The sequence below is a fragment of the Xenopus tropicalis genome, chromosome 2, assembly GCF_000004195.4.
Source record: "Xenopus tropicalis strain Nigerian chromosome 2, UCB_Xtro_10.0, whole genome shotgun sequence".
Lineage (NCBI taxonomy): Eukaryota > Metazoa > Chordata > Amphibia > Anura > Pipidae > Xenopus > Xenopus tropicalis.
This window is the reverse complement of record NC_030678.2, coordinates 28668500-28684218: the sequence shown is the minus strand read 5'-3', so window position 1 is coordinate 28684218 and position 15719 is coordinate 28668500. Positions and strand designations below refer to the sequence as shown.

The 15719-nt window shown below is 41.1% G+C and overlaps 1 long non-coding RNA gene across 2 annotated transcripts; it reads right to left on the bottom strand.

The window, feature by feature from the left end:
- Positions 1-1048: 1048 nt before the first annotated feature.
- LOC116408776 lies at positions 1049-3437 on the bottom strand. 2 transcript variants are annotated; one of them, XR_004221227.1, is made up of 3 exons: positions 3149-3437; positions 1991-2962; positions 1049-1554 (listed from the first exon to the last, which is right to left on the bottom strand). It is a non-coding gene; the product is annotated as an uncharacterized LOC116408776 (long non-coding RNA). The 2 variants fall into 2 exon arrangements; XR_004221226.1 differs by having other exon boundaries at positions 1991-3437.
- Positions 3438-15719: the final 12282 nt, after the last annotated feature.

Here is a 15719-nt window from a genome sequence, read left to right as displayed (position 1 = left end):
AGGGGGACCCTGCTGGCTACCAATGTACTAGGGGGGGCACTGCTGACTACCAATGAACTAGGGGGGGCACAGCTGGCTACCAATGTACTAGGGGGGCACTGCTGGCTACCAATGTACTAGGAGGGCCCTGCTGGCTACCAATGTACTAGGGGGGGCCCTGCTGGCTACCAATGTACTAGGGGGGGCCCTGCTGGCTACCAATGTACTAGGGGGGGCACAGCTGGCTACCAATGTACTAGGGGGGGCACAGCTGGCTACCAATGTACTAGGGGGGCACTGCTGGTTACCAATGTACTAGGGGGGCCCTGCTGGCTACCATGTATTAGGGGAGCCCTGCTGGCTACCAATGTCTCATGTCTGTGAGTCCTTTTTACTGGTGGGAGAGGGGCCCAGAAAATTTTGTTGTGAGGGGCCCCATGATTTCTGATGGCGGCCCTGAACGTGCATATCTATATATGGGAAGGAGTCTCTCTGTATTGCAGAATTTTGGAAACTCCAGCCTCTTATGAACTAACAATCACAGCAGTCCCTGAGAGTAAAAAGGTGCACAAAGTTGTAATTGTACTGGAGCTGGAGGTCCATGCACTCCCTGACTTCCCTTCCATATACACATAAACCAGGTACATGGTTCTGATTTTAGCGCTGATGGCAATTCTTTTAGAAGAGGCACTTGCTGAAAAGGGCAGCGCTGTGGAGTTTACTTTATTATTATGTTAGTTATATAGCTCATAATAACACATTCACACAGCACTTTACAGAGATTATACATCATTCACATCAGTCCCAGCCCCAGTGGAACTTAAATTCCCTCTGTGTCAGTCTGTGCAAATATAATGGCTCTTCTGTGTTTCCCTGTTATTGGGAGCTGCACTTGATTCATAAATAAATATAATTTATGATCAACCCATATGCAAACTCTAAGCCAGGAATCCATAGCAACAGACAAATATGGCGCATCATTCCCTTATTGCTTCTCTCTGACCTCACATTGGCCATTTACTGATGCCAATGTTTCCACACCAGATCCTTAATAAATAAACAAATGATATTCTTGATAAGCAATATTTTTTATTTGTATTATCATATACATAAAGTGAGCATAACAAAGCAGTTATGTATGAAATGGTGTGTAACGGACTGTATATATATAGGAACCAAAACTGCCAGGGAATAACCTCTTAAGTGAGGCAGGAGAGCCCTGCCGACCCCGGTGTTCACCGACGCCCTTTTGGGGCCCCGGGCTTTCTGCGGCGGGATACACAGGGATCCTACTCACTTTCCAAAATGCGGTACAGGAGGGATCAGATGGAATCAAAGTCAAAATCAGGCAAAGGTCAGTGGCAGGCAGCAAGAACCGGCCCGCAAAGATGGCGCCCGGACCTCCTTACATGGAGCCTATTAGGGTAGGCAAAGTGGGCAGCGCTTGGCAGGTGGGGTACAGTCTTCTTTCTTCTCAAGGACTACAATCAGTGTTTAGTACAATGTTCAGTACATGATCCATGATCTTCATTGTGGAATAAGATTTCCTTTGGCTGTTGCCAATCCGTCTCACATCTGAAAATCAAAATCACAAAAAGATTTACATCTAAAGGCAATTAAGCTTATGCATTGATTATAAATACATAAGCAGCCTGATGAATTATTCAATGATTTTATTATATACTTCATATTTAATACTGCAAATTAACCAGTTGCCCACATGGGGGTGCAAATGGTGTGCAAAAACTAAATCTAACAGATAAGGAATGCTCATTACCCACCCACAGTGAGAGCCCAATATTTAGTATGTGTTTGAGTCTTACAGTGCCCCGTACTCTCAGGTAACTCTAACAGGCAGAGAAAGTATTAAACCTTTTTCATACAATTTCCTAATACCCATTTGAGGCAATGGATTTCCATGTAGCATAGGAAGAATGCCTCTTGCTGTATCAAATACCCCCACATTACACCCCTCATTCCAACTGTTTAGGAATAAACCTATTTTTCATACCTTGGGGTGGATAAACATGGAAACCTTCATCAATATCTTCTTCTTTAGATCTCCCATGGTGGCCAACTACAACCTAACCAGGAAGCAAATAAAAGCAATATCTTCTTCTTTAGATCTCCCAAGGTGGGCAACAGCAACCTACTCAGGAAGGAAATAAAAACAAGGTGAGGTAGTGACAACTGTTGGTTTGTTTCTTACCGAGGTAAGATTTTACCTGATTTTACCAGATTTTACTTGCCTGTTTGTCACTAAACCACAGGCAGGGGGTCTTGGCCTGCTCTTCTATAACAGCTACCTTTGGCTTTGGGCCTGAATCACAGCTACTCGGGGGCTGCCAGGTCTTACTGCACGAGAATCCAGAGACTCTCTGGCAAGGGTGCCAAACGTCAGCTGTAGAGAAGGAGCCGCTACGTACAGAATGTATTGTGGGGCAAACTGAACCAAGCACCTAGTTATCTGCTTACATAGAGCAGAGTTATAACAGACTGCATAGTAACCTGAAGGGTGCTGGTTCAAATCCAGGCAGGATGTTACAGTGTCAGTTGTTTGTGTGAAAATACACTGTTTGTTTCTCACGTTGCCACTAGATCTTACTTGCCTGTTATACAGGTGAGGTTTTAGAATATTCTACAAAGTGTGAGAAGACTATTCCTACATTAGCCTACTCAGTCAGAGATTACTGAGGTGGGACACCTGAGCATCACTTTATATGAATGGACTTCTTATATGGATATGGACTGGCCCTCCACCCTCCCCATCTATTCCGTCTACTTATCAGATGTTCATTTAGGTGTTATTGTTGTTCTTTCAGAATCCTCTGAATGCCTCTTGCAGCTCTGATGGAATCCTTGCAGCAGTTGGTGGCAGTGCTGGAGCTTGGCATCCAGGGTTCTCTTGGCTCTCCAGGTCTTCGTTGCCCAGTACATATGGAGCCGTAATCCTTCTCTGCAACAGATGGTCCCAGTCCATATCCTAAAAGATAGGTGATATTTCACAATGAGTATCTGGTCCAAAAACTAGAATAACTGGAAAAAAAATTATAATGCATTACGAGGCTACGGAAAAGTAAAGCTGAAATTACATTAAACATGAAGAATTTATCAATATTCATTAGTGCTTTTCTGTCTGTAAATCAAAAGGAATGGAATAGAAACTTACTCTAAAGAAGGGGTGCTCTTTAATCATTTCAGCCCCGGCGTCACCCGAACCGAGGCGAAATTCAGGATCTTTCTCTAACAGCTACAAAAAGAAATAAAACATTGTTGTGAAATCATTAATGTTTTAATTCTTATGTCTATTTTATTATTCTACGGGGAATGTATCCACCCAGGAATACAAGCAATTTCCCAATCCCATAGAGAAAGTAACCATATGCATATGTAACGGATCTGCTTGGATGGCCTTACAATTAAGCTCATATATTTACAACTATTAACTGCTTCTATGAACCAGAAATTAAGTTGTGTATTTAGGGGACAAGCCATTATCAGTAACACATCAGTACCCACTGCTTCTGACATTGACAGCATGTCCCTTTGGGATAGAAGGTGCTCACTCGGGTAATACAAAAGTTCAGTGAAAGCCTGAAACTGCCACTAAAAGACACTAAAGGCCATATGTTATATCATGCTAATAATAATAACTATACAACATGTATGGCCCTTAGTATAATAAGTGACTAAAGGCACATGATACTGATTGCTGGGGCCAACTTACTTCTTGTATTAGAGTACAGGCATCCTCTGATAGGTCTTCGGGCAGCTCGATGTCATCATAGAGGATGCTACTCATTTGCTCAACCGGATCCTTGTTGTTGAATGGTAACTGAGAAAGTGAATAATTATTTCTTTAGCGAAACAACTAAAAGATTTGTTGCAATATCAACTTAGTGCAGGCTCTGTACTGAACTACATCTCTCATGTGCAGCTGGTAAAGTTCAGCCAAACACAGAAATATTAATGCTATATTATTTCTGAGAGTATAGGAAGTTATGCTTGTAAATATGGAGATTATAATATGTATTATACTTAATCATCATTAGTCACATTATAAAACGCCAATGGCAATGATTCCCCAATGTAAGTTGATAATATAGGAATTGCGCTTACCTCATACAGGAGCATAATGTAAATGGTTATTCCTAGGGCCCACCAGTCAGAGGCCATGCCGTATCCAAGTTTCAGATAGATCTCAGGGGCCATGTATGTTCTTGTTCCGCACACGGTGTTAGTGCGGTCGCTGTATCCAAAACCTTAAACACAAGAAACACTGTGAGGAAACTGCAGACCTGGGGCCCTAATGTAACGTAATGAGGGACTTTCCTTAACTGCTTGCTTCAAAACTACACACCCATTCAGATCTGTTTATGCCACTTACATATAACACTATATCTAAATGTAATAATACCTAATAATCGGATCTTATCCCCTGTATGCTCCAGAATTATAAGCAACACTTACTGTCTTTGCTGAGGCCGAAGTCTACGATCTTAAGGTAGCCATCCCGGTCCAACAGCAAATTCTCCAGCTTCAGATCTCTGAATTAAAACCAAGTCAATAGTTTAGTAGTTATACATATATAATCCTTATAATTACATCAAGCAAATTATTACAGTGCTACAAGATAAATTAGAAGTGTTCTTAGTAGAGTTACCAGTTCCATCTGGAAATAAAGATGATTTTAGTGTTATTAATGCTTACCTATGGACAATGCCAAGCTGATGTAATGCCTCCAGGCCAAGGACAATGCATGCGGTGTAAAACCTGAATAAAGAAAAAATGAAATTCAGTTACGATAATTTTTTTTTTTATAGATATATAAGCTGATATGTGTGAGAATTAAGGTGATTCCCATTCTACTTACATGACGTCCGGTTCTTCTAGTTCCACTGATCTTATAAAGTCAAACATGTCTCCTCCAGGTAGATATTCCATGACGTAGAACAGGTGAGACGCCGTCTGGAAGGTTCCATGTAATGACACTAGGAACGGGTGGTTAGCAGAACTTACCCTCTGAAGGATTTCCTTCTCATGGAAGACACTGTGGGGAAAATCATTCCATTATCACCATGTGAGGCCCACACAAGGGAACATTACACTGACCCTTTATCCTTATGAACAGACACAATTAAAGGAATGTGAGATAAGACAGATTCTAAATATAAAAAGAGAAAACTGTCCTACATATAAATCTGAATATAAAAAGAAAAGATGACACAGATATAGGCCAGTATTAATCTCTCCCCTATCACTGACCTGTCCAAGTTGCCCTTTTCCAAAACTTGATCTTTTCTTAGGGCCTTGATGGCATATAGCACTTCGGTGTTCTTGTGCTCGGCTAGGAATACCTGGAGTTAGAAGACAGAAAGTTTAATCACTCTGGGTAAATCAGTAGTAACTAAAACCTAATTGTGCAATGAGTCGCTCACCTTCCCAAATCCTCCTTCTCCCAACACTTGTCCCAGGTTGAATTGATCAAGTGAGGGAGATACAGGCTCAACAGGGCTGAAAAATAAAATAAAGAAAATGTAATATATGTTTTGTTCATGTTTACAGACAACAATAATCTAATATACAGTTTATTTGGTGACTGAGAAGGGAACTATAATAGAATTAAGTTTTACAAACAGTGCAAATTAGGCAATATTAATATTTTAATATATAAGAACAATTCTAAACCAAAACAAGAGAATATGCCCCAAATCAGATACCTGGTAGATGGTCCTTCTGCGCCCTGTATTTTATTGGCAACATCTGAGCCAAATTCAGAGATGTTGAGCTGCAAACAAAGGACAAATGAGTATTATGCGCAGAATAAACATTGCATGAATTTCATATGTGCACCACTGAGAATGAATGAGAACCCTGAAGCAAAGAATAAAGAATAATATCTGTAGAATCTACTTACTTCTGATGGAAGACTGGAAAAGGTGGAATTATCTTCCTTTGGCTCAGACTCTTGCTCCTGATTGGGAACAATGTGTCCGCTGTTATTGGACGTGCCAGCATCACAATCAGGAGCTTCTGAAACGGAAGCAGAAATGGAACAATATAGTCTCAACATGATGATACACAGTTTATTACAATATAACAATATTAGACCTACACTTTATAAAAAGTATAAATACTCTCCTATATAAATATATAAGTATCCTATTGGAATGAAATGTAAATGTCCATACAATTCACATAAATGCACTAAGAATTATATGAGTAACCATATCATAAATTTCAAGATGTCAGTGTACGATCCAACTTACCCAATAAAAATGGCATCGCTGGTGGTTCATATGGTGGTACATATTTATTTGCTTTCAAGCAAATCTTCACCAGGGCCTCTGAAGTAATAACTACCCCAGGGACCTCCACCTTGGCATCCTACAGAGGTAAAGCATAGTAAGAAACCAATAATTAAATGTGTGTGTTTGTATATATTTCACACCCATACAATGTACTTACGAATGAAAGCCAGTTGAAATTGGTGGGGCTGGCTGTATCCCTGGGGATAGTCTCTGCTGGCTCAGCCTCAGGCTCATGAAGAGGAATGGCCCCTCCGATGTTGTGGGAAGAGCCAGGGTCCTCTTCATACCCAGCAGGAAGTGGAGATTCTACAAGAATAAAAACACCACAGATGTCATTATTATCTGGCAGTGGGGTCCTTATCAGAACTAAAATTGGTTTCCCAGATGTGCAACTCTAATTTTGGAAATTAAAATGTGCTTTTTAGTATTGATCACACTTACCTAGGAACGATGGCTGTGCCAGGTGGTCGGGCAGCTCTAAGGTGGCAGTAAACTCCACCAGAGAGTAATGCACATCGGTGATCTCTACGATCTCCACAAAAGCATTTTCATGCTTGATCAAAAGAACTGAGTTCTGTAGAAAAAAAAATTGTTATAATTATAATACTTATACTCCCCCACCAGTTAAGATGATTGTTTCTCATTTATTGATTGTGGTAAAAAATATTCTGCCATTATACTGCAAAATCCAGGGTATGAAAAAAATGTATTTTGTGGCCATTAATTAAGGATGAAAGTGTCAATTGCGTAGGATTTGTTATATCACTACAATGTGTGTGTAATTATCTGTCTCATATATGTAAGTAGAGCTCCATGGGCCAAGGTGTTTGATCCTGGCCTTCCATCCATTTTGCCCTGAACTCTCACACCCTCCCATGCCAGTGCCGCCATATTCTTTATCCCAGGTAAAAGGACAAAAGGAAACGTGAGCAGCCTTACCTCAACTTTGCTTTTCTTGCAACCCATCACTTTTTCTCCTGTAATAGAGAAGAGAGATTGGTATCTTTAACAGCTAAAATGGAGGGGAAATAAAAGCTGCAGAACACGGACATGGCATGACCATAGCGCCCCTTTAGATTCACCAAAATTCTTGACCTATCACATACTAGTGTGTGTTTAGCCAGTATTGGAATAGCCTCCTCGGGCCCAGTGGGGGAACCTGATATCCACAGCTTACACTCAAATATTAGCTATAGATACTGCTAAATATTATGAGTTATGCAGAAAATAAGAAAGGGCTGATGGGAATTGTTCTTGGCTGAAGCCCAATGGGAGCTGCTCTTATACTGAGGCCGCTCCAACCATCTCTATTGTGTGGGGTCCAGAAAGGGCATTGGTTGACTTAATGCAGGTGTATGAGAAAATACAGATTAGCAGCAACTATGGCCCCGCTACAAAGTGACAGACAAACAGACAAAAAAAGATCAAAGTGATACTGACAGATCCCTACACATTTGTGTTGATATGTTTTACTATTTCCATCCATGAAGCTGCTGCCCAACTGCCATTAACTGCCATCCTGGCTCTTTAGCACTGTCAGTGGCACAGGGAATGTGCAGAAATCTCTGCCTGCTGCTAAATAAATAATGCTACAACATGTGCAATTCCTCCCTATTTATAAATGATAACCATAAAGCTATAATATTTAGCTGAAAAATGTACTTACAGAGAGAGCAGGTAACAAGCTGCAATCACTAGCAATAATGCTAAGCATCTGACTGGAGGCAGCCAATCACCTGAGGCTAAAGCAGACTTAGGGGCGGGACAATGCACCTGATTGGTTGAAAACACTGTTTACATCTGTGTTACCCCAAAACCACATGTCACAGCTGCAGCAGCCAGGCATAGGTTTAGTAATAAACAGTTGGGTTTGTGTCAGAAAAGCTTTTATTGTGATACAGATACATCCCTATAAGATCCATAATAACTGTAGTCACACCAAGCCCAGATATATCCCATGCTCCTGTATTTGTGGGTAGGAGAAGCCTAAAAGGGAAACTGTTGATATGGAGTAAAAGTACCAATGACTAGTGATGCCAGGCATGGATTCGCAGCGAATTTCCACGTTTCGCCATTGGCGGATTGTTTCGCGAAACGGATGAAAAAAATTGCCACAGAAAAATTCGCAGCGCGTCCAAAAATAGTCGCACGTCAAAAAAAATAGCCACGGGCGACAAAAGAATAGCCACAGGCGACAAAAGAATAGCCGTGGGCGACATTTTTTTTGCCGCGCGACATTTTCGCAGCTTCGCAAATTTTTCGCCCATTTCGCGAATCTATTGAAAGATTCGCAAATTTGACGGAAAAGCAAAATGGGACAGATTCGCTTATCACTACCAATGACATAACATTAGATTTTGATATTATTTGGGCTCCCACCAGTGGCACTGCAGTGGATTTCCAGCTCCCAGAATCCCCAAATAGACTTCTACAGAAAGCCAACATATTCCACAGTGCTGTACAATGAAACCCACTTATTGTACAGCGCTGCGGAATATGTTGGCGCTTTATAAATAAATTTAATAATAATAATAAAAGCTGAACATTTCTGCTTCTTCACAGTCACAGAGATCCAAAGTAAAATATTCACTCCCCAGTGTTAATATCTAACTATGTGCAAGAAAATGCCTTGCGTGTACAAAATATATAATCCATAAAAATTGATCTTAATTGGTGGAATTTATTAATTATTAGTAGGTCTGAAACCAATTTGACTCTAAAAGGTTCCCAAGAGCCACATTGATGCTTCCAGTATCCCAAATGAAAACCAAAAGCTTTAGCCAATCTCCTGTGTTTAAGGAATAAGAAGTGAGCCAGTTGGGACCAGATAGTACTCAGTGTCAGGGAAGCAACTCAAATGGTTTTGGGCTTCTGGACATTTATAATATACTTATAAACAGGGAACTCTATGCTGTAACTGTAAGGACTACACCAGACCTATGCATGAACCTATAAACATCCATCCCGTGGCGCACCATTAGTTACTGTACTGCAGCTCCGCTATATAAGTGAGCTAATGAGGGCTTGAGTTCAGCCACCACTAAAGGGACACAAGGGAAACCCCATAATAGTCACTTCCTGATTGTGTATAAGTGCATGTTTGCTTTGCAAAATACTCTATGGGGCCTTTTGCTGCTCACCGACCGACCACTAGTTCTGCACTTTATTTCAACAAAAACCTTTATAATAACAAATGCAATGTGCACTTGTGCAAAGTCTGGGAAGATAATAATGCAAGGGATAGCAGACCTGTGGGAGGGATCTGAGTGGAGGCTTTCTTTCCTCTTGATCTTGTGTCGGGACCCCCGAGCCCAGCTGCACAAGTTACATTTCTTCTTCTTCTTCTAATTTATTAAATTATTTCCAGCTCTGAGTAATGTGCCAGTTTGTCAGAATTAATTTTAGCTGCTTTAGCACCTATTGCTAAATACACACACACACACTGCTGCTCACTATGCCCAACCTCTGTAGATTTCTCTGGAGAAGGACTCCACTGTGCCTGCTGCAAGACATCATTTACAATCATCTTTGCCATCTTCCAAGCTATTTCTTTTTGGGCCTGCAATCAGAGGTAAAGCCAGGATCAATTTAATGGAGAACTATACCCCCAGGCACAAAAAGCCCCCTTAACTATCATTGCCTAGAACCCCCTCACCTCTCCTTTATTGCATAGTTTTTTAAAATGCAGACAAGTGCAGCCGCGTACCTTGCACCTTGCACCAGGTCAGTATCGGCTGTGAGACCCAAAGTGTCTTCAGTCAGTAAGAAGATGTCGGTGAGGTACACGACTGCGCTTCTCTGCATTTTAGCTAGTGGTTAGTGATAGAGACAGAGTGTAAATTAAAAAACTATGTAATAAGGGAGAGGTGAGGTGGGTCTAGGCAATGATAGTTAAAGGGACTTTTTGCACCTGGGGGTATAGTTCTCCTTTAAACTGCACCAAACTGGACACTAGCCATAAGAAAAGGCAACACTTCTGTGTGGACTATCTATACAGATGATACATTCTCTTTACTGGTATAGTGGATAAGATGTACAACCAACATGGTAGTTCACGACTGTTCATTTAGTATAAAGTGAAACAAAGCTGTGGCTCATTTCCTCATCTGTTGGTGCCCCATGCAGTAGCCAATATGTTGCTTCAGCAGAAGAAATGCCACAGGTATATTGGCTAAGTTGGTCCAGCCAGCGTACACTGAAAATCATACCAAATGATTTTATTGGTTCATGCATGGCCAAATTAGGGAAAGTGCATTTTTGGATAAAGATAGTTAAAGTACCCAAGGGACAGCAAGATGCAAAGGTGCACAGCAACTCTCACCTCATCAGACTTTCCTTGGACCCATAGTTTGGGAAAACATGGAACTTAAAGATAAAGCCTACATAGAAGTTTGTTCTCTCTCAATACAAACTAGGAGCCTCCATGGGCAGAACATATAGGGGGTGTTCACAGCTGGGAACATGGTGGTATAGAAGAAGAAGTTGTTTTTTTCTTATTTTGTTTCTTATTCTGTTTTTTTTTTTTTTTGGATTCTTAAGCAATTTGTTCCCCAAATGGATAATACAGCATAAATAGCACAGAATGTTCTTGGTGTAACCTTCAGTGATACAGGCTGCTCAGCACAAATAAACCATATCAGGCACACTGTCTCACAGGCTGAGCCATGGGATCACCATTGAGCTTCTGTAATTGCCCTTCTGCTTCTGCTGAGAACCAACTCTACATACAGCATTCATCTGTGTATTTTCCTTCTGTGGTAAAATGCAATGCGCCAGATAACCATCCCATAGGGACTCTGCCAGCTATAAACATATTTACAGGGCTATTCAAAGATTTGAAGTATTTTTTATATCTGCCTGTACACATTATTCTGTCCGGCTAGAGGGAATCATTACTAAGAAGACAAACAAGGCCAATCTGCTAGATATGTTATGTCTTTAATTATGACAGGGAGGTTGTTGGTCTCGAGCCAATGGTCAGGTCACATGGGGGGAAAATTACATACCATTCTTCCATTTAGCCCAATCAATTGTTGTCCCAGCTACAATATTGCTAAAGGAAGAAGATGAATTGGTCCAATGTTCATTCCATTAAGCTACCAACTTGGCCAAGAAGGGGTAGAGTCAGCAGGTCATATTAACCAGTTAGTAAGTAACTGCACTTAGGGACTGAAAAGACAAATTTACTTCTGATCCATTATGCTGCTTTTCTGAGGAGCTCTCATGGCTTAGGCTAGCTAATAGTGATGAAGTATACTAGAAGCCAAGCTACAAGGAAGCTAAAAATGTTTAAGGCTAATGCCAGACGAGGCGTAGGGCCGATATTTTCGGCAAGCGGAAAAGCGCATGTAGCCGATATACGCATGAAAATGCGAGATAATGCAAAGTCTCGCGTTTTCATGCGTATATCGGCAACATGTGCCCGGGTTGGGCTTGGGAGAGGACAGGTCAGGCTCAGGTGTGGGATGTCCACCTGCACATCACTATTACCTAATCAGTGACTACATGCTGCAGTGGTGAAGAAGACTAGTGGGGCTCAGGGTACAAGAACTCCTAATATACCCTACTTCTCTATCACCTACGACAAACATCACACAGAGTTTTAGGGCTAACCTCAATGGAGATTTTAATCAAATTTTGTAGGAAAGATTTTATCTAATCTTGTAATGCAACAACATGCCAGGCCACACAACAGCATGAGAATTTGTAGGATATTAAAAAATCTGATCCCACAGCTGTAATGTATAGTTGGATCAAATAAAGTCGAATGGTGTTTTGTTCCTGCATCACCACCCAACAGCCAATCTATTTCAATGAGCAAAAAGCCTGTCAGACACCATCAGATTGTATCTCATTTGATGCAGACACAGCATGCAGCGTTCCCTTCTGACAGGCATGTAGTGTCGGATGGTAAATCTTTCATGAAGTTTACACATCAGATTTTTCTCTCAGTCCCATTATATTTTGACCCATGCGACTACGTTTGACTTGTAGAATGTGTTTTGTTGTTCTGACACCATCCAACAAAAGCTCCCGTGGAGTTTAGCCCTTATATAGTATATGTTCTCCCCGTGCTTGCGAGGGTTTTCTCTCACACTCCAAAAACGTACAGGAAAATGAATTGGCTTCTAATTATACTGACAACAGTGTGTGTGAATGAGATAGGGTCCTTTAGATTGTAAGCTCCACTAGGGCATGGACTGATGAACTATGTGTGTGATATATAAATTATATATATGAACAGGTATGGGACCTGTTATCAAGAGTGCTCAGGACCTGGGGTTTTCTGGATAAGGGATCTTTCTGTAATTTGGATCTTCATAACTTAAGTCTGCTAAAAATAAATGAAATATTATATAAACCCAATAAGCTTGTTTTGTCTCCAATAAGGATTCATTATATCTTAGTTGGGATCAAGTACAAGGTACTGTTTTATTATTACAGAGAAAAGGGAAATCATTTTTATTTAATTTAATTTAGAATTATTTGCTTAGAATGGAGTCTTTGGGAGATGGCCTTTTCGTAATTTGGAGCTTTCTGGATACCGGGTTTCTGGAAAAGGGATCCCATACCTGTACAATAACAGATACTAATAATTACTAATGTAATAGTGGAAATTAAGAATAATGGGCATAATGTGTATTTCTGACTTGACTGAACACAGCATTTGGAGCAAAATCCCATTGGCCAGATAAGTTATTGTTGGGCCCCATATTGCATATACTGGTAGACTCCAGCCTATTGTCCTATTGAACATGAGGTCAGTTGTGCTGAAGCAGAGCAGTTGCAATAATCTCTGATCCCCAGAGATGGAATATGCCTAAAATTCCTAAAATGTCAGCATTTCTGATTCAGAATAATGAATCAGTGATCATAAATAAAGAATGAGAGATCCTATAAGAGCACAGAGTAACACCGTGGGCTGGGTTAATGCCGACACATTAGTGTAGGTACTCGCACCCCAAGGGGCCATTAGCAATAGAACAGAATGGATCTGACTTGTTTGATTGCTGTTGGATTTATTAGGAGGAAGGCAATGAAAGAGTGCAAATCAATATCCACAAGGGAACCATTTCTCTTTCTAGGACAGGGGTGCCCAGACTTTGTCACCCTGTGATCTACTCTTGCCACCTGGCCTCCGTCATGAGATCTACCACAGTTAAAATTGTGCGACGTCTATCATTTGGCGCAATAAGCAAGAAAAAGTATCAATCAATGTTTATAATGTTAGTTGAGCAAAATACACTTCATTTACACTATATAGATAGTATACATCTTGTTTCCTTCAGTCTTGGAACTATACAATCACACAAAGCAGGCAGCTACTATTTTGTGGACACTATTATTAAGGCAAGCTTTGCATCACCCCAAAATCTTGTTGGAGGACCAGATGCCCATACCCATGCACTGGATACATAATTAGGTGATGTGGAGGGAAGGGAAAAGTGAAAAGGGCAGTGATATCTAGGAAGTGCTGAAAGGAAAGCTAAAGGTATTGTCTGCCCCACCTCTATGCCTAAGGCATGGAGGCGGGGCAAGCAATACATGATTGACAGCTGGGATTTTTAAATGCCTTTATAATGGGTATGGGTGTGTTATTAAAAAAAAGAATTTGGGTTTCATGTTTAACTTGAAAAGGACTTTTATTATTCAGCTTTTTATGTCTGAGTGACAGGTCCTCTTTAACAAATGCACATAGCAATATATATATGCAGTGCCAAATTCACATTTAATGTCCACATAACATTATTCAAGTGATAACTTCAAGTTGTTCTTCTTCTTCTTCAGTGGTTCCTCTCCTTATGCGGCTCCTGCGAGGCAGTGACAGGCCCTTTTATAAGGTTGCGCCCCGTGCGAATTGACGTCGCACGTCGCCTTTGTATAAGAAGCCACAAACAGAGAGGAGCCGCTGAAGAATAAGAAGGAGTGTGTATGGGGGGTACTGTCTCAATTGGGGCACTTACTATGGGGGCACTGTGTATGGGGGTACTTTTTATGGGGGCACTATGTATGGGGGGTACTTTCTATGGGGGCACTGTGTATGGGGGGTACTTTTTATGGGGGCACTGTGTATGGGAGGTACTTTCTATGGGGGTACTGTCTATGAGGGGAAATGGGGCCACTTTCTTTGGAGGGGTACTGTCTATGGGGGCACTTTCTGTAGGGGGGGTACTGTCTATGGGGGAACTTTCTGTAGGGAGGGTACTGTCTATGGGGGAACTTTCTGCAGGGAGGGTACTGTCTATGGGGGCACTGTGTATGGGGGGTACTGTCTATTGGGCCATTGTGTAGGTTGCCACTGTGTATGGGGGGGCAAAACTGTTACATAGTTATAACTCAAGTTATAACTTATACTGTAACTGACTGCCTTCTCTCTATATTTGTATTTTATATGTAGGAGTTGCTATATTGTTTTCCTTAGGTAGTACAGTATGAGGGTATAGCACATTTTGATCCCACCATTTCAATTATATAAAAGGAATATTTTTTGAAAAAAAATGGATGGGGTGTGGTAATTGAGGCGTGGCCACAAAAGTGGGCGTGGTCAAACAATTTGCTGTGCTGCACGCGCCAAACCTTTTTGTCCCTCTTTTCATTTTTCATAAGGTTGGGAGTTATGTGCTGGGGGGAAAAAATAAGTTGCCGAGCTGAGTTTGTGCAGAGCTGAGAAGGCTGCTAAAGCAATCATTAATAGATTTCAGGGGATGTATTTAAATATAATAAACTGTAAATATTGCTGTTGCAAAATGTGCTTGAACATGTCCATTTTTCTGATTGGTGTACACCACCTTAATGTGATTCCACACTTACCTGTGCCAGACTAAAATTCACTGTCTTTAGCTCTATTACCAGATGGTTCCACAGTGTTTCAGCCAGAAGGAATATTTGTCATTATATTATATTCAGCCCTGAAGTAGGGCCAGATGTAGGATTAAAGAATGCAAGTCAAAATGTAAAAAGCATACTGCCCAATATTCCTCCTATTGTTTAGTAAAAACACCACACTTTTGGCTCACCTAATCACATATTTACTCAGTCACACTTACTTCACATTTTCTAGAACAGGCAGCCATCTCTAAAAAGGTATTCTCCCTTCCTTTCCCTCCTTGCTTCATACTACACATGTGTTTCATTCCCTCCCCCCCTCCCCACTGCCAGATCCGCTTCTGATTGGTGGGCATGTGTAGCTCAGAACAGGAGACAGGATCAAGTTACACACATGCTCAGAGAATAGGAAGGCTGCCGCTGGCACCTACAGGAAGGGGAGAGAGATTTCAGTGATGTCACTGTAGGCTTCACACTGCTGTAAGCTGCCAGCACCATATCTCAGAGAAGCAAGCAGGGATCTGGGAATTTAGAAATGCAGTAAGTACAAAAGAATGCCTTTAGACTTACTTTTAATTTATATTAACCTTTCCTTGTCCTTTA